Source organism: Rhinoraja longicauda, chromosome 1, assembly GCF_053455715.1.
Source record: "Rhinoraja longicauda isolate Sanriku21f chromosome 1, sRhiLon1.1, whole genome shotgun sequence".
Classification (NCBI taxonomy): Eukaryota; Metazoa; Chordata; class Chondrichthyes; order Rajiformes; family Arhynchobatidae; genus Rhinoraja; species Rhinoraja longicauda.
In genome coordinates this window covers 117,289,417-117,308,129 of record NC_135953.1, presented here as the reverse complement: position 1 = coordinate 117,308,129, position 18,713 = coordinate 117,289,417, and the positions used below count along the sequence as shown (strand labels likewise).

The following is an 18,713-nucleotide window of genomic DNA, read 5'->3' as shown; positions in this document are numbered from 1 at the left end:
TTCAGGGGAGATAAAGCTGTGTGTCATCCGCATAGATGAAAGAAATGCCGTGCCTTTGAATGATTTGGCCGAGGAGGGGCATGTACCCCGCAGGAGAGGCTAGCTGGGGAAGAGGAATAATTGCCTATGTTGATGGAGAAACTCCTATTTGTGAGGTAGGAAACGAACCAGCTCAGGGCAGTGCCATCAACGCCAACCCGGTACCGGAGACGGTCAATTAGGATGGTGTGGTCCACTGTATCAAATGCTGCGCTGAGGTCGAGAAGGAGCAAGATTGCACAGTCGCCGGTGTCGATGGCGAGAAGCGGGTCGTTGTGTACCTTCAACAAGGCAGACTCTGTGCTGTGGTGGGCCCTGAAACATGACTGGAAACTTTCCAGGATGGTATTTTGGCGTAGGTAAGGCAGTAGTTGATTTAGAATGACCTTTTTAAGGACTTTTGACAGGAATGGCAGTTTGGAAATAGGTCTGTAGTTGCTAGGCAAGGTGGGGTCTAGGTTAGGTTTTTTCAGGAGGGGCTGGACCACAGCTGGTTGAAACAGGTTGGAACAGTGCCAGTGGCCAGAGAACGGTTGATGATAGAGAGGATGCTGGGACCGGCTATTGCAATGACATCCTTCAGAAGGGCAGTGGGGACAGCGTCAAGGGGGCAGGTTTCATAGTGGAGACAAGCTTTGCAAGGGAGGATAGAGTGACGGGTTGGAAACAGTCCAATTTAGATGAACAGACCAGTGAGACAGCTGGGTCAGGGGTGGGAGGGAAAAGATTTAATAGGAACCTGAGGAGCAACTTTTACACACAGAGGGTGGTGGGTACATGGAATGAGCTGCCGGAGGAGGTAGTTGAGGCAGATACTATAACTACAGTAAGCCCTTGTTTTAATGGACTTTTTCATAATGTTTTTTTGTTATGGGGACGGATCTCGGCTCGCACCATTTCCCTGGCCTTTTACAGCTCTAGCTGCCCACACCATCCAGTTGACGTGGATTTTGTTGATGCTCACAGTGTAGTCCCCGGGCACAACGGTTTCTTCAGGCCCCTGCCACCGGCACAACGCGCTCGGTCATTGTGTGGCTCCCTCCCCTCTCACCAGCTGCCGCTTATCTCGGTTAACTGTCGCTATGTCTGCTCCTCTCTCCACTGCAGCCTTCTCCTCATTCTCCCCTGGAGTCGCCGACATCTTCCAAGGTGGGGTATGTCCTTGACTCCGGGGGAGGAGGAGGAGGCAGCGTTGGATGGGGGGGGGGGGGGGCAAAAGGTCAACAAGATATACCAGTGACCCCTTCTTCAGAAGCTGTCCACGCCATCCAGTTGATGTGGCTATTGTTGCAGCTCACATTATAGCCCCCAACAGGATGTGCTCGATAACCATGGGGGTCCACCCCCACCCTCATCAGCTGCTGTTTCTTCTTGTTGGCCATCGGTTTGTCCGCTCCCTGCTCCACCTCCTCCTCCTTCCACTTTCGGGAATCGCCAACATACTCCACCTTGGAAGATGTCGGTGACTGCGGAGAGAAGGAAGAAGAGGAGGGAGAGGCGGAGTGCACAAAGCGAACAGGCGGAGGATGCGGCGGTGGAGCGGGGAGCAGACAAAGCAACAGCCGGCGTGAGGAGGCGGCAGCTGGTGAGAGAGGAGATAGCCCCACTGTGACCGAATGAGTCCTGTTGGTGGCCCGAACAATGCGCAGCTGGCCAGAGTCTGCAATGTGAGATGCGACAACAGCCATGTCAACTGGACTGTGCAGCAGCTGGTGAAGAAGGGCTCGCTGGTGCAGACCAGTGGCAACGGCACCTCGTTTTAAGGTGAAATGACACAAAGTGTTGGAGTAACTCAGCAGACTGAATCAGTCTGAAGAAGGTCTCAACCCAAAACATCACCTATCCATGCTCTCCAAAGATGCCACTTGACCTCCTGGGTTACTCCAGTACTTTGTGTCCTCCTGTGTATTAACCCGCATCTGCAGTTCTTTGCTTCTACTACATGCAATGATAATCCCTTACTCGGTTAGAGCGATCGGGCAATAACGAACACCACTAACCCCCTCCCTGTCTTGTCTGTTATAATGAGGGTTTGCTGTTTATTTAAAAGATAAATGGACTGGTACATGGATAGGAAAGTTTTAAAGATATAGGCCAAACACGGGCAGGTGGGATTAGTGTAGATCAGACACCTTGGTCGTGTTCTCAAAATCATGTATAATTTCAGACTTCTAACCCTGCCCAGATACACCTTTCACAAAAAGTCCCATCCGTAATCTGTCCCTTAGTTTTGAAATATAATACTGTCAACCCTGTTATAAGCTCAAATTCCCAGGAGAATGTTTCTGCCCTACACAGTCATTTTTTCACCTCCTTTCAGAATGCAGATGTTATAATCTGGAGCAAAAAATCTACTGCCGGAGGAACTCTGCGGGTCAAACAGCATCAGTGAAGAGAAATAAATTGTTGACTTTTTAATTGAGACCTGCTGCAGATTTATTTTTAGCTTTCATATTCTTATGGCTTTATATGAGACTTTCTTGCATTTATGATTCTTAGTTCTAGTTCAATCCACAGGTGGAATCATTTATTTTTGAAATACCTCGATTAGATCCATTTGTTTATTTTTTCTTCAGATCTAGCATCATCCTTGCAAAACTCAGAATTTTCAGAATTGTTTGCTTATTTGTCTTTAAATTAATTTAATGTTACATTGTTAAATAACACTATCAACATAGATACAGTACGCGGCAAACTATGCTGGGATATACATACCTTTAATGGTTACTTACTGTAATGCAAATCCAGCACTATAATCATAAATTGAAAGTACTTACTGGTTTATTTTTGCATAATTTATTAATCTGAGAATCCACGTCTGAAATTTCCTCCATTGCAAGTTGACCAAGTGTTTATAAAGTATAATAAAAAAATCCCATTTCAAGCACAATGTTGTTGCCACTTAAAAACATCACTTTCAATGTCTTCATAAGTTGAATGCAGCTATGGCAACAGTCAAACAGAGAAAAATCCTGCTGAGCTTGGTCATGGATATTAAGTTCCTTTTCATGTTAAGCATATATTTAAAAAAATCACATTTTACAACGCACACATGCCAACTTTATTGTGTGAAGTTGAGATCTATATAGAGTTACTCTGACATTTGATCCATTTCAGTTTTACCACCTAATTGTGAATTGCAATCTCCCTAAATTTATAAAATAGTTTTATTCAAGTGCATATAATGATGCAGTTACTGCGAGAAAGCAAGGTTATCACCGAATCCCTCTGACAAATGGTCATCACCTTGGAGCTTATTCAATTTCAGTCTCAATCAATGATGAATAATTTTCCATGGCATAGATGAAATTAAGTCAGATGGGGCCAATTATTTCCTAAATTGACATTTTAAAAAAAACAACAAAATGGATTTATAAAGAATTCAGATAACCAATTCAGAAAGATCTGGATGCCCTCGTGCATGATTCACGAAGAAGCTATCATGCATGTATAGCAGGTGATTAGGGAAACTAATAGTATGTTATCATTTATTATCAGGGAAAATTTAATACAAAAATAGACGGGCTAGTCATAGAGTGATATAGCATGGAAACAACCCCTTCGGACCAACTTGCCCACACCGGCTAACATGTCTCAGCTACACTAGTTCCACCTGGCCCATATCCCTCCAAACCTGTCCTATCCATGTACCTGTATAACTGTTTCCTAAACATTGGGATAGTCCTTGCCACAACTACCTCCTCTGGCAGCTTGTTCCATACCCCCATCACGCTCTGTGTGAAAAAGTTACCCCTCTGATTACTATTAAATATTTTCCCCTTCACCTTAAGCCTGTGTCCTCTGGTCCTCGATGCACCCACTTTGGGCAAGAGACTGCGCATCTACCCGATCAATTCCTCTCATGAATTTATACACCTCTATAAGATCACCCCTCACTGCAAGGAATAGTGTCCGAGCCTACTCAACCTCTCCCTATAGCACAGACCCTATAGTCTTGAAAACATCCTCGTTAAACTCCTGTGTCTCCACAGAGAGTTGACTGCTTTGATTCCTGAGGGGTCCCACTCTCTCTCTAGTTACCCTTTTCCCCCTTAGGTATTTATAAAATCTATTGGGATTGTCCTTAATGCTATCTGCCAGAGCTATCTCCTGGCCCCTTTTTGCCCTTCTGATTTCCTTTTTAGTTTGCTCCTTAGTTCCTGAAACTTCTCCAGGGATGCACTTGATTCCAGCTGCCTATACCTGTCCCAATCGTCCTTCGTATTCTTGGCCAATGCCTCAATTTCCCTCGTTAGCCAAGCTTCCTTACGTTTGCCTGCCTTACCCTTCCTTACTCTGACAGGAACGTGCATATCCTGAGCTTTGTCAGCATACTTTTAAAAACATTCCACTTGGCTGATGTTCCTTTCCCCTCAAATAACTTGCTCCAATCAACTTGAGCAAAACCTCTCATACCCTCAAAGTTGGTCTGGCCCCATTTAGCATTTTAACACATGGGCCCTCTCTGTCCCTCGATCCATAACTATCTTTAAACTAATTGAACAGTGGTCACAGGGCCCAAATGGCTCCTCCACGAATACCTCATTTACTAGCCCTTACCAATTTCCCAAAACTAGATCAAATGGTGCCCTCTCACGTGCTGGAGAAAACTCTCCTGAACACCTTTGAGAAATTGCGCCTCATTTAAACCTTTCACACTATGATTTTCCCAGTCAATATTTGGAAAGTTTAAATCCCCTACTGCAACAACCTTACTTGATCTGCAGCCGTCTACAATCACCTGGCATATTTGTTCTTCCAATTCCCGTTGACTATTTGCGGGTCTGTAGTACACCCCCAATAAGGTGACCATCCCTTTCTTGGTCCTCAGCTCCACCCATATAGTCTAACCTTAACCAATAACGCAATCTCCCCCCCCCCATCTTTTACCCTCACCCATCTCCCCTGAAGCACCTGTACCCCGGAACATTGAGCTGCCAGTCCTGCCCCTCTCTTAACCAGGTTTCAGTAATGGCTACAATGTCTCAGTCGCACGTACCTATCAATGCCATAAGCTCATCTGCCTTACCTGTCAGGCCCCTTGTATTAAAATCATAATCATCATAATCATAATCATACTTTATTAGCCAAGTATGTTTGCAACATATCAGGAATTTGTTTTGCCACACAGTCATACCAATTAAAAGCAACAGAACACACAAAATACATGTTAACATAAACATCCACCACGATGACTCCTCCACATTCCTCACTGATGGAAAGCGAAAAAATGTTCAATGTCTTCCCTTCTTTGTTCTCCCGCGGTCGGGGTCCTTGAGCCTTCTGTTGACGGGACGATCTTGACTCCCGTAGTCAGCAGCGTTAGGGCCCTCCGCATCGGCGACATCAAGCTCCTGCATCGGGGGGAAATCTCAGCTCCCCCATGCTGGGCGATCTGATCTGGGTCAGGGCTGGTCGTAACCTTCTGCGATTTGGAGCTCCCGACATCAGTCTCTACCCGAGACTGCAAGCTCCTTGATGTTGAAATCCACAGGCTGCGGTTGAAGCGTCGATCGCAGGCAAGGGATCGTCAGCTCCGATGGTGCCATGGCCCCGCGGCAGGGCTCAAAGTAAGTCTCGAGCAAGGCCGCCAGCTCCATAATGTTAGGCCGCAAAGCGAATGGAGATACGATCCGGAAAACAATCGCATCTCTGGCGAGGTAAGAGATTGAAAAACCGCTTCCCCCGATCCCCTCCCCCAACCCCCACGTAATACAAACCTGAGAACATTAACACAAACATTTAAAACACACTAAAAATAACAAAAAAGATGAAAAAACAGACTGTTGGCGAGGCTGCCATGGCTGAAGGCGCTACCCGGTGGAATACGTGCAGTTTAAACCAACCTTCCTCGTTCCGCCTTTCTTCTTTCTTTTCCGTCCTCTAAACTTTTTCTCATCATCCTCCATACCAACTGCTAACCTCTCACCTGCCTCTGTCCTGTATGATAACCCACCCCCCTACTAATCTAGTTTAAACACACCCGTGTACCAGGATGTTGACATCCCTCCAGTTAAAGTGCAACCCGTTCCTTTTGTACAGGTCACCCTTGCCCCAGAAGAGATCCCAATGGTCCAGAAATCTACAGTGCCCTCCATAATGTTTGGGACAAAGACCCATCATTTATTTATTTGCCTCTGTACTCCACAATTTGAGATTTGTGATAGAAAAAATCACATGTACTTAGAGTGCACATGTCAGATTTTAATAAAGGCCATTTTAATACATTTTGGTTTCACCATGTAGAAATTACAGCAGTGTTTATACATAGTCCTCTCATTTCAGGGGACCATAATGTTTGGGACACAGCAATGTCATGCAAATGAAAGTAGTCATGTTTGTTGCATATCCTTTGCATGCAATGACTGCTTGAAGTCTGCGATTCATGGACATCACCAGTTGCTGGGTGCCTTCCCTGGTGATGCTCTGCCAGGCCTGTATTGCAGCCATCTTTAGCTTATGCTTGTTTTGGGGGCTAGTCAATAGACAATAGACAATAGACAATAGGTGCAGGAGTAGGCCATTCAGCCCTTCGAGCCAGCACCGCCATTCAATGCGATCATTGCTGATCACTCTCAATCAGTACCCCGTTCCTGCCTTCTCCCCATACCCCCTCACTCCGCTATCCTTAAGAGCTCTATCCAGCTCTCTCTTGAAAGCATCCAACGAACTGGCCTCCACTGCCTTCTGAGGCAGAGAATTCCACACCTTCACCACTCTCTGACTGAAAAAGTTCTTCCTCATCTCCGTTCTAAATGGCCTACCCCTTATTCTTAAACTGTGGCCCCTTGTTCTGGACTCCCCCAACATTGGGAACATGTTTCCTGCCTCTAATGTGTCCAATCCCCTAATTGTCTTATATGTTTCAATAATATCCCCCCTCATCCTTCTAAATTCCAGTGTATACAAGCCCAATCGCTCCAGCCTTTCAACATACGACAGTCCCGCCATTCCGGGAATTAACCTAGTGAACCTACGCTGCACGCCCTCCATAGCAAGAATATCCTTCCTCAAATTTGGAGACCAAAACTGCACACAGTACTCCAGGTGCGGTCTCACCAGGGCCCGACAACTGTAGAAGGACCTCTTTTCTCCTATACTCAACTCCTCTTGTTATGAAGGCCAACATTCCATTGGCTTTCTTCACTGCCTGCTGTACCTGCATGCTTCCTTTCATTGACTGATGCACTAGGACACCCAGATCTCGTTGAACTCCCCCTCCTCCTAACTTGACACCATTCAGATAATAATCTGCCTTTCTATTCTTACTTCCAAAGTGAATAACCTCACACTTATCTACATTAAACTGCATCTGCCATGTATCCGCCCACTCACACAACCTGTCCAAGTCACCCTGCAGCCTTATTGCATCTTCCTCACAATTCACACTACCCCCCAGCTTAGTATCATCTGCATTAGAAGTCCTCTTCAGTTTTCTCTTCAGCATATAAAAAGCATGCTCAATTGGGTTCAAATCGGGTGATTGACTTGGCCACTCAAGAATTGACCATTTTTTAGCTTCGAAAAACTCCTTTGTTGCTTTAGCAGTATGTTTGGGATCATTGTCTTGCTGTAGAATGAACCGCTGGCCAATGAGTTTTGAGGCATTTGAACTTGAGCAGATGTGTCTATACACATCAGAATTCATTATGCTACTATCATCACCAGTTGTATCATCAATGAAGATAAGTGAGCCAGTACCTTCAGCAGTCATACATGCCCAGGCCATAACACCCCCACCACCGTGTTTAACAGATGAGGTGGTATGCTTTGGATCTTAGGCAGTTCCTTCTCTCCTCCATACTTTTCTCTTGCCATCACTCTGCTGTAAGTTCATCTTCGTCTCATCTGTCCACAAGACCTCAAGTCAAGTCAAGTCAAATTTATTTGTCACATACACATACACGATGTGCAGTGAAATGAAAGTGGCAATGCCTGCGGATTGTGCACAAAAAAGAATTACTGTTACAGCATATAAATAAAGTTAATAAGTTACTATAGTGTAGACAAAAATTTAGTCTCTGGGGTTATAAAAGTTGACAGTCCTGATGGCCTGTGGGAAGAAACTCCGTCTCATCCTCTCCATTTTCACAGCGTGACAGCGGAGGCGTTTGCCTGATCGTAGCATCTGGAACAGTCCGTTACTAGGGTGGCAGGGGTCCCTCATGATCTTGCTTGCTCTGGATCTGCACCTCCTGATGTATAGGTTCTGCAGGGGGACGAGTGTAGTTCCCATGGTGCGTTCTGCCGAACGCACTACTCTGCAGGGCCATCCTGTCCTGGGCAGAGCTGTTCCCAAACCAGACTGTAATGTTGCCGGACAGGATGCTCTCTACAGCCCCAGAGTAGAAGCAATGAAGGATCCTCAGAGACACTCTGAATTTCCTCAGTTGTCTAAGGTGGTAAAGGCGCTGCTTTGCCTTACCCACCAGTGCGGCAATGTGCGTTGCCCACGTCAGATCCTCTGTGATGCAGATTCCCAAGTATTTAAAACTGCTCACCCTATCCACAGTAGACCCATTTATCTCCAGTGGCGTGTACGTCCTTGGATGTTTAGCCCTTCTGAAGTCCACAATCAGCTCCTTCGTTTTAGTGACATTCAAGAGGAGGCTATTGTCCTGACACCAGAGTGCCAGATCAGCCACCTCCTCCCCGGTAGGCCTTCTCATCGTTGTTGGAGATCCGGCCCACCACCACAGTGTCATCAGCAAACTTGATGATGGAGTTTGAGCTGAACCTGGCCCCACAGTCATGTGTGTACAGGGAGTACAGCAGGGGGCTAAGGACGCAGCCCTGGGGGGATCCTATGTTCAGGGTGAGGGAGCTAGATGTGTGTTCCCCCATCCTGACCACTTGGGGCCTGGCGGTGAGAAAGTCCAGGACCCAGGCACACAGAGGGTTGCTAAGCCCCAGTTCCAGCAGCTTCTCAACCAGTCTGCTGGGGTCTATTGTGTTGAATGCTGAACTAAAGTTAATGAACAGCATCCTCACATACCCCCCTGGTTGTCCAGATGAGAAAGAGCGGTGTGTAGAACCTGGGAGACCGCATCATCCGTGGACCTGTTCGGACGGTATGCGAACTGTAGTGGGTCCATGTTGCGAGGAAGGAGGGCGCAGATGTGCTTCTTGACTAGCCTCTCAAAGCATTTAATGACAACCGAGGTGAGGGCCACCGGTCGGTAGTCATTTAAACACGCTGGAGAGGCATTCTTTGGCACCGGTACAATGATGGATCTTTTGAAGCATGGACTTGGCCAAGGAGAGGTTGAATATTGTGGTGAGCACTGGAGCAAGCTGAGTAGCACAAGACTTTAGCACTCGCCCAGATATACCATCTGGGCCTCCAGCTTTCCTCGTGTTCACACGCGTCACAGCCCACCTCACCTCAGGCTCGGACACCGAGAATGTGTGCACATCCCGGCGGTGGATTCCCCTCCAGCCTCGCTAGCCAGCGCCCCTTCAGTGCTGTTTTTAGATGGCGAGCTGGAGGTGTTACCCGTCTCAAACCGTGCATAAAAAGAGTTCAGGTCATCAGCTTCCAGTTGAGGGGGTGCTGGACCTGTAGCTAGTTATTGTCCGTAGCCCCTGCCAAAGGCGCCTGGTGTCCTGCTGCTCCATCTGTGACTCCATCTTGTCCCGGTACCTCCTTTTTGCATCCTTCACTGCCTTCCGCAGTCGGTAGGACTCTCCCTTTTAGTCGTCCATGTTGCCGGATGCCAGGCCAGAGTTGTAAGCAGCGGTGCGAGCATTCAAGGCCACGCGAATAGACCTGTCCACCCAGGGTTTTTGGTTAGGGAAGATACTGACCCTTACCGTGGGAATGATGGTATCGGCTATTGTGGCAATGAAGTCCGTAACCGCTTCCGCAAACTCATTTACGTCTCTGGAACTTGCTTGGAACATATTCCAGTCGACATCGCGCAGTGCATCTTGCAGCATGGCCTCTGAATGGTCAGCCCACCACTTTACGTCCCTTGTCACTGTCGCTTCCCGTACTATCCGTTGTTTATACTCCGGCAGCAGGAAAATGGCAGCATGGTCAGATTTTCCAAAAGGATGGAGAGAAACGGCCTTGAAGCCTTTCCTGAACGGCGTGTAGCAGTGGTCCAAAGTTCTTTCCCCCCTGGTGACACACGTGATGTGTTGGTAGAAGTTGGGCATGACCTTTTTGAGATTTCCCCTATTGAAATCTCCAGCCACCAGCACAGCCGCATCAGGGTTCTTGTTTTGGTGTCGGCACAACACATCGTGTAGGGTGGACAGTGCCACGTAAGTGTCCGCATGCGGTGGGATATAGACGGCTGTGATGATCACCGAGCTGAACTCCCGGGGAAGGTAGAATGGTCGGCATGAGATAGTCAGATGTTCCAGGTACGGCGAGCAGGAACGAGAAAGCGTCTTAATATTTCCAGGATTGCACCAGTTATTATTGGTCAAGAAGCAGACTCCTCCGCCCTTGGATTTCCCGGATTCTTCCGTTCTGTCCGCCCGGAAAACAGTGAAGGACTCGGATGGGCAAATCACCTGGTCAGGCACCAGCGGGGTCAGCCATGTCTCGGTCAGACAAAGGATGTTGCAGTTCCTTAGGTCCCTCTGGAATCTGATCCTGGCCCTGAGGTCATCCAGCTTGTTCTCCAGGGACTGGACGTTGGCCAGAAGTATGCTGGGCAGAGGTGGACGCAAGGCTTGGGTTCTCAGCCTGTTCCGAATCCCCCCTCGCTTCCCTCGGTGTTTTTTTCGGCTTTCCCACGGACCTGCGCTCCCACTGCTGCTGCCGCGGTGCGCTCCTTTGATGATCTCTATCGGCCACGTTGATATATCAGTGAGTAGTGTACTGTTTAATAGTGCTCCGGTAGCGCTCGAGTTTAATTTTACGAACGTTTCCCGGTCGTACATTGCTTACTGCTAAGTGCTAGCACACGCTAGAGCACTTAGGGATAATTTTAAAATAAACATACCAGTTTAAAACGCACAGTTCCCGCAGAGCTACCACGACGGCGACTGGACTGGACCGCGCCATCTTAGTGCCGAAGATCCACACACCTCTTTCCAGAACTGTGGTTGCTCTTTTGAAAACAGGTTTACCCTCCTGGAAGCTATCGGGACAGAAGACATTGCCAGTCTGAATGACGAACAAGTGTCAGTGCAGGAGGAGGCCATTGGCACTTTGAGCCAGCACGTTTCAGATCAGAACTAGATAGACTGGGCTTGCACTCGCTGGAATTTAGAAGACTGAGGGGGGATCTTATAGAAACATATAAAATTCTTAAGGGGTTGGAGAGGCTAGATGCGGGAAGATTGTTCCCGATGTTGGGGGAGTCCAGAACCAGGGGTCACAGCTTAAGGATAAGGGGGAAGTCTTTTAGGACCGAGATGAGAAAACATTTCTTCACACAGAGTGGTGAGTCTGTGGAATTCTCTGCCACAGAAGGTAGTTGAGGCCAGTTCATTGGCTATATTTAAGAGGGAGTTAGATGTGGCCCTTTTTGCTAAAGGGATCAGGGGGTATGGAGAGAAGGCAGGTACAGGCTACTGAGCTGAATGATCAGCCATGATCATATTGAATGGCGGTGCAGGCTCGAAGGGCCGAATAGCCTACTCCTGCACCTATTTTCTATGTTTCTATGTTTCTAATGTTTCTGATCTGTCAGACAGGTGCTTGGGGATTTTTATAGAGAGAATTCTTCTGTCATCAGCTGTGGAGGTCTTCCTTGGCCTGCCAATCCCTTTGCGATTAGTTAGCTCACCAGTGCTCTCTTTCTTCTTAATAATAATAATAATAATGCATTTTATTTATATAGCGCTTTTCATATACTCAAAGACGCTTTACAGAGATTTTGAGAACATAGGGAAATGAATAAATAGATAAATAAGTAAATAAATAAATGAACAGAGAAAGGAGACAGAAGGTGAGGTGACCTTCAGTGGTTGAAGGCAGTACTGAACAGGTGAGACTTCAGCGATGTTTTGAATGTGGTGAGTGTGGAGGAGTCTCTAACGGTTTGGGGTAGTGAGTTCCATAGGGTGGGAGCAGCAATGGAGAAAGCCCTGTCCCCCCAGGATCTGAGTTTGGTCCGGATGTGGGGGGATAGGAGATTGGCAGCGGCAGAGCGGAGGGTGCAGGTGGGAGTGTGCCTGTGGAGCAGGTCGGTCAGGTAGGATGGGGCCAGGTTATGGAGGGCTTTGTAGGTTATGAGGAGGATTTTGTACTGGATTCTCTGGGGGATGGGGAGCCAGTGGAGTTTATAAAGGACGGGGGTGATATGGTCACGGATCGAGGTGTGTGTGAGTAGACGGGCAGCGGAGTTTTGAATGTATTGAAGTTTATTGATGATTTTTGAGGGTGCGCCATAGAGGAGGCTGTTGCAGTAGTCCAGACGGGAGGTGATGAAGGCGTGGATGAGGGTTTCTGCAGCTGTGGAGGAGAGGGATGGACGGAGACGGGCAATGTTTTTGAGGTGGAAGAAGGCTGTCTTTGTGATGTGTTTGATGTGTTTGTCGAAGGAGAGGGTTTGATCAAGGATGATTCCAAGATTCCGGATGTGAGGTGAGGTGGATACTGGGAGACCTTCAATGTTGAGGATGAAGTTTTGGGTGGATTTGGTGAGCGTTTTTGGACCAATGATGATGATTTCAGATTTGTTGCAATTGAGTTTGAGGAAGTTTGATTGAAGCCAAGATTTTATTTCGGTGATGCAGTTTGTCAGTGTAGAGTGTGTGGTGGGGGAGATTGACTTGGTGGAGATGAGGAGCTGGATATCATCGGCGAAGCAGTGGAAGTTGAGACCATGACGGCGGATTAAAAACAGTTAATTTTGGTAAACCTAAGGTTTGGCTGATGTCTCTAACAGTTTTATTCTTGTTTCTCAGCCTCATAATGGCTTCTTTGACTTTCATTGGCACAACTTTGGTCCTCATGTTGATAAACAGCAATAAAAGTTTCCAAAGGTGATGGAAAGACTGGAGGAAAGACTAGGTGCTGAGAGCTCTCTTATACCTGCATTAAGGATGCATTTTAACACACGTGAGCAATTACAAAGACCTGTGAAGCCATGTGTCCCAAACATTATGGTGCCCTGAAATGGGAGGACTATGTATAAACATAGCTGTAATTTCTACATGGTGAAACCAAAATGTACAAAAATACCTTTTAATAAAATCTGACAATGTGCACTTTAACCACATGTGATTTTTTCTATTACAAATCTCAAATTGTGGAGTACAGAGGCAAATAAATATATGTGTCTTTGTCCCAAACATTATGGAGGGCACTGTAAATCCCTTCCCCTCAGCCACACATTCATCTCCCCTATCTTTCTGTTCTTACTCTCACTAGCACGAGGTACTGGAAGCAAACCAGAGATTAAAACTGAAGGTCCTGCTTTTCAGCCTTTTACCTAATTCCGTCTACTCATGTTGCAAAACCTCTTTCCTCTTCCTACCTATATCGTTTGTGGCAATATTCATAACAACTTCTGGCTGCATCCCCTCCCTCTTGAGGATGTCATGCAGCCGCTCCGAGATGTCCTAGACCATGGCACCAGGGAGGCAGCACACCATGCTGGCGTCCCGATTGCTGCTGCAGAATCTCCTGTCCCTACCCCTAACTATCGAGTCGATAATTTCACTCTGATCGGTGTTTGGTCTCCTTTGTTAAGAAAAGACATAAATGTGTTGGACTGTTGCAACGGTTCAGAGAAGATTTATACAAAGAATAGCATGCTATACTCTTAGAAAAGGATGGACACACTCAGTTTGTTTCCACTTAACTTTACAAGAATGAGAAACGCAAACTACTGGAGTAACTCAGTGGGTCAGGCGGCATCTCTGGAGGACATTCATACACAATATTTATGGTCGGGACTTTTTAAAATGATTTAGAGTGGGGGGGTGTGGGGTATGAAGTAAACTGGAAAAGAGGTGGGGTTGGGACAAAGCCTGAAAGTGATAGGTGGATACAGATGCGGGTGGGCAAAGGCTGGAGGTAAAAAAGAAGACAAAAGGGTGTCAGATAACGAGAGAAGAGGTGTGAAATGTAAAGCCAGAGGTAGGGATATGAGTGGAAAGGGACAGGTATGGGATAGCGGGGGATGTGGATATGAGGAGGATTGAAGAGAAGGGGGAGGAAAGGTTGGGATGTTACCTAAAATTGGTGAATCCAATGTTCATACCATTAACTTGTAAGCTACCCTGCCAGAGAATATCCTTATTCCATCTGGAGGGAAAGCAAGCAAAAGTAGAACTGCAGGACACAGAGGAAACACAGGTGAGGGTTCCAACTACAACAGCAGGGAGGAAACCACGTTTATTGAAGAAAGAGGATATCTCGGATGTCCTAAAGTGGAAAGCCTCATCTTGGGAGCAGATGTGGAGTTGTAGAAATTGAAAATAGGGGATAGCATCCTTGCAAGAGGAGACATAGTCCAGATAACTGGGAATTAGTGGCTTTATCATTGAAGTCAGTTGATAGTCTAACTCTTGTGAAGGAGGCAGAGATCGAGAAAGGTGTCACAGATAGTTCAAGTGTATTTGAGGGCATAACGGTAAGTTTGCTTAAATCAATGAGTTCAAGACTAATGGAATGTTACTCTAGCATTTTGTGTTTTATGTAAGATTCCAGCATCTGCAGTTCCTCGTGTCTCAAGAATAGGAAGCTACTTTTAAGACGCTGAGGAGTTTTGACAGGGTGGATGCAGAGAGGACATTTGTAAGACATCTAGAACTAAAGGTCCACGTTTAAAAATAAAGGGTTATTCATTTATGATTGAGATGTTGCAAACAATTGAATGTTTGATTACTGTCCTCCAAGTTTGCATAATTCTATTACTGCTGAATATTTTTTTAACTAGAAATATTAATCTAATAAACTGTATTAATCAGGTAGTTCTGCTATAAAGTGTGTTTCCGTACCACAAATTGGATATAACACAGGTGATGAATTTGGGGGACATTATATGTATTATGCATTCATTGGTTACAACATGATTTCAATCAGGAACTAGCGAACCACTTAAATGTTACTTTGAAAATTGACAACCAGTAAAAATTGGTCTTGGATTAAAGAGTATAGAGGCAAAAAAACTTTCCAAGCAACCCCCCGCAGTAATCACACAGCTTTGACTCTTAAGAACACAATCTGTCAGTTTCACCAAGTGCAGCCATTGAAATAGGCATGCAATTGGTTCTATCGATATTAGTGCAATGATACTCTATTAAACAATGTAACATACAGCCTTTATTTTTGAAAATCCTATGGGAAAGAGAACTTTGTTTTTGCGAGTCTCTCTAGCCCCAAAACCTCTTCCTCACGATTGTCTTTATAATTTGATTTTCTTTAACATAAGGTTTCTTAGGAAACAACTACCCCGAAACGTCACCCATTCCTTCTCTCCAGAGATGCTGCCTGTCCCGCTGAGTTACTCCAGCATTTTGTGTTTACCTGTAGAACTACGTGTCTCATCCTTTCGTATTGAAAAGTGACTCCAGCTCAGCAATTAATCTCAGAATTCAGCTGTGTATTTTCAGATCCAAGGTCTATTATCTCAGAGGTTCAGAGCTGGTATTTACACAATTTGTCTCCATCACCTCGTCAGCTGATAGAAATAATGCATATTTTTAGAAAGGATATGTGGGTCAGAAAGAAGGTGAATGTATGTAATCCTAATTGATGTGATTAGTTCAACTCATTAAACTCTTCACATATGTTCCCATCATTGATGAAAGAGGCAGGAAAAATAATTTTTAAAGACATTTTATGATGACACGTTCCTAAATTTTGCATGAAGTGGATGTGACAACAGCAGTTTGTCAACCCAGATTCCACAGAAAGCTATAGTGCCAACTAATGACATCCATCAAGAATCTGAACTCATGTGCATCATTAATAAAATCTCTAAAAAATTCAAGATGTTCCTCAAAATGCAAAAACTGCAAATGCTGGAAATATGAAAGACAGATTATGGAAATTCTCAGCAGGTTGGTCAATGTCTGTGGACACAGTTAACATTTCAGGTTTGTGATCTTTCCTTGGTATTAGAATAATGAAATATGTTTTAAGTTGCAGAGAACGGAGTGAGGTGGAGAAAACAAACAGAATATCTGTGACAGGATAGGGTCCAAGATAAACTGGACAATGCAATAGGTGGTAGAAGGGCCTGTCCCAGTTATGCAATTTTCAAGGCGACAGCCAAAGTTGTAGCAGATTGCCGACATTGTCTACAATGCCAATAACAATGCCCACGACAAGCTACGACAACCTACCACCTAGGCGACGGCAAGCTGCCGACAACCAGCGACCCAGTCTTCACGACCTAGGACGTCCACGACAGGGACTACAACAAGCTACGACAACCGACGTCAATCTGCACTTACAACTCCAAACTAGGTAGCGTACCATGGCAGAATGATATTATCGGAAGACCAGCAGCAAACAGCCTACTCCACAAGCAGAGGTCCACCACTCCTGGAAGAGACCCCCCAATAGACCACAACCCAAGCCCCTTTTCAGTGCCTCCCAAAGGAGTTTATTTTTCGATGCAGTGCATTGGTTGTGTTGGTTTTGTTTCAATGATCGAAATAAATGAAAAGAGTTTGCCTTTCAATGCAGTGAATTGCTTGTCTTTGTGTTTGCTTCATTGATCTAAATAAATGAAGAGTTCTCTTTTAAATGCAGTGCAATGCCTGTGTCAGTGTTTATTTGATTGGTCAAAATAAATGAAACTAGAATATTTGAAAGAGATGCCATGAGAAAGTACTTAGTAATGCAATAACTTCAGACTCCAATTTTTTTTTAAAATATCCAAAATCTACTTTATTCACACAAACTACATTCCTATGAAAGGTGGATAACTACATGCAAAAATCTTTATAAAAAAAATAAACTTCAAACAATTATAAAATATACCTTAAAAGTGGTCTGTCGAACCTTGCTGTCGGTATGGTCAGGTGTCCGCCCCCCCTTGACAGCATTGCGGTCTCCGCCCCCATTCCACAGCTGGCTGTTGAAGCTGAACTTCTGTGGATGGATTTTGACAGTTCTTTTCGCAACTTGTCTTCTTGTGATCCCCGGTACCTGTTGCCGGTTGACGTTGGTAGTCGCCAATGAAATTCATCTGTCCTCAGTACCGGCGACAACCTACCACACCTGGCGACAACCTGCGACAGCGCCCACGACAAGCTACGATCATTGGCGTCAAGCCAGCTGTCGTCGAAAAATTTCAAACAGAATCAATTTTCCGCGACGACCCGAGATCTGCTACGACTCATTGGAATCATGCCCGCGACACCCCGGCGAACGTGCGGTGACAGCCTAGTCGCCAGCAGTCGCCTTAAAAATCGCCTAATTGGGACAGGCCCTAGAGGCTTCTGAATTGCAACTGATCTGTCTGGACGATGAGTCAAGAACAGATGGTCAATAAGAACAGGAGAGGTAAGAGACAAAACACCACAGTTGGTGGTAATCTGAACAAGATAATTCTGGAAATACCTGTGGGTGAAAACAGAACTGTCCAATGTTGAGGTTTGTTGGAACATGTAAGAGGTCAAAGTCACTCAGAGCAAGAAATGGGAACTTAAAAGCGACAGGCTAGTTCAATTTCGAGTCAAGACTTCACCTCTCTGTTTCAGCTTATCAATGAACCCACTGGGGCAAGAGAGACCACTGGAAGAGATTGAAAGATTGACAGAATATGGGGGACAAACAATGTGGGGAAACACCAAAATGCAGAATGTGTGAAATAGTTTGGGAAATAAAAATGGTACAACCAAACAAAATAGAGAGGAATGTGCAAAAAGGAATACAGAGTAATAAAGAAGTGGACAAGTAATAGGATGGATAGGAAATGAGAATGCGTCTGTGCATGAGAGAGAAAAATAAAACAATATATTAAGAAAGAGCAGCCAAGGAATTAGGTAAAGAGCATCAGAATGTTTTACACCGCCCTACTCAGCACATAGTACATCCAAGGCAAATTCAGCATTTTATGGCATAATGTATAAAGATAATGAATGTAGCTGCTTGCTATGTATAACAATCTAATATGATGTTACTTACGACTTGTTTACAAAGGCAAATCACAGTCACTCAAACTCGAGAGAAATAATTCAACAAGAAGCATCAAGATTATGATTTTTTATTATACTAAGAAACAGCTGAAGGCTCACAAGTAATGTCTTGAACAGTAAAGAAACTTAAAAAGATAAATATAAATGTCAAAAATAATATAAAAATGGAAGTCATCATTTACATGGCAGGACACTTCAAGAAAAAAAGAGCAAAAACATCAAATGCAAAACAAGAATAACATTTCAGTCCAGGCAAAATATTTCAAAATAATTTCAAAATCCATCAGTGTGGTCTTGAATACATACCTGTCATTTTTGCTCACCGATGAGTCAAACCAAAACTATCTGAACAGCTGCAGAGATAACTGTTGACAGTGCAAGGTTGGAAGTCTCCAAATTATATCTCCTGTAATGAATGAATTCATGCCACTCCTTTATGTCTAAAGCCTATTTTAATCATTCCCTTCAAGCAGTATTTCCAAAAGTGGGATACGCGTACCCCCAGTGGTACGTGAAAGGTCTTCAGCGGTTACGCGGCAATTTTCAGCTATGTGCTACTGAAACATAGATTCATTTTTAGACAAAAATACTGTGGTTACGGATTATTTTAT

At 45.1% G+C, this 18,713-nt stretch overlaps 1 protein-coding gene across 1 annotated transcript in view; it reads right to left on the bottom strand.

Moving 5' to 3' along the window:
- Window positions 1–18,713, bottom strand: part of LOC144592845 (cilia- and flagella-associated protein 337-like) — an 80,803-nt gene that overhangs the window by 53,633 nt on the left and 8,457 nt on the right. The gene's annotated exons all lie outside the window — the stretch shown is intronic.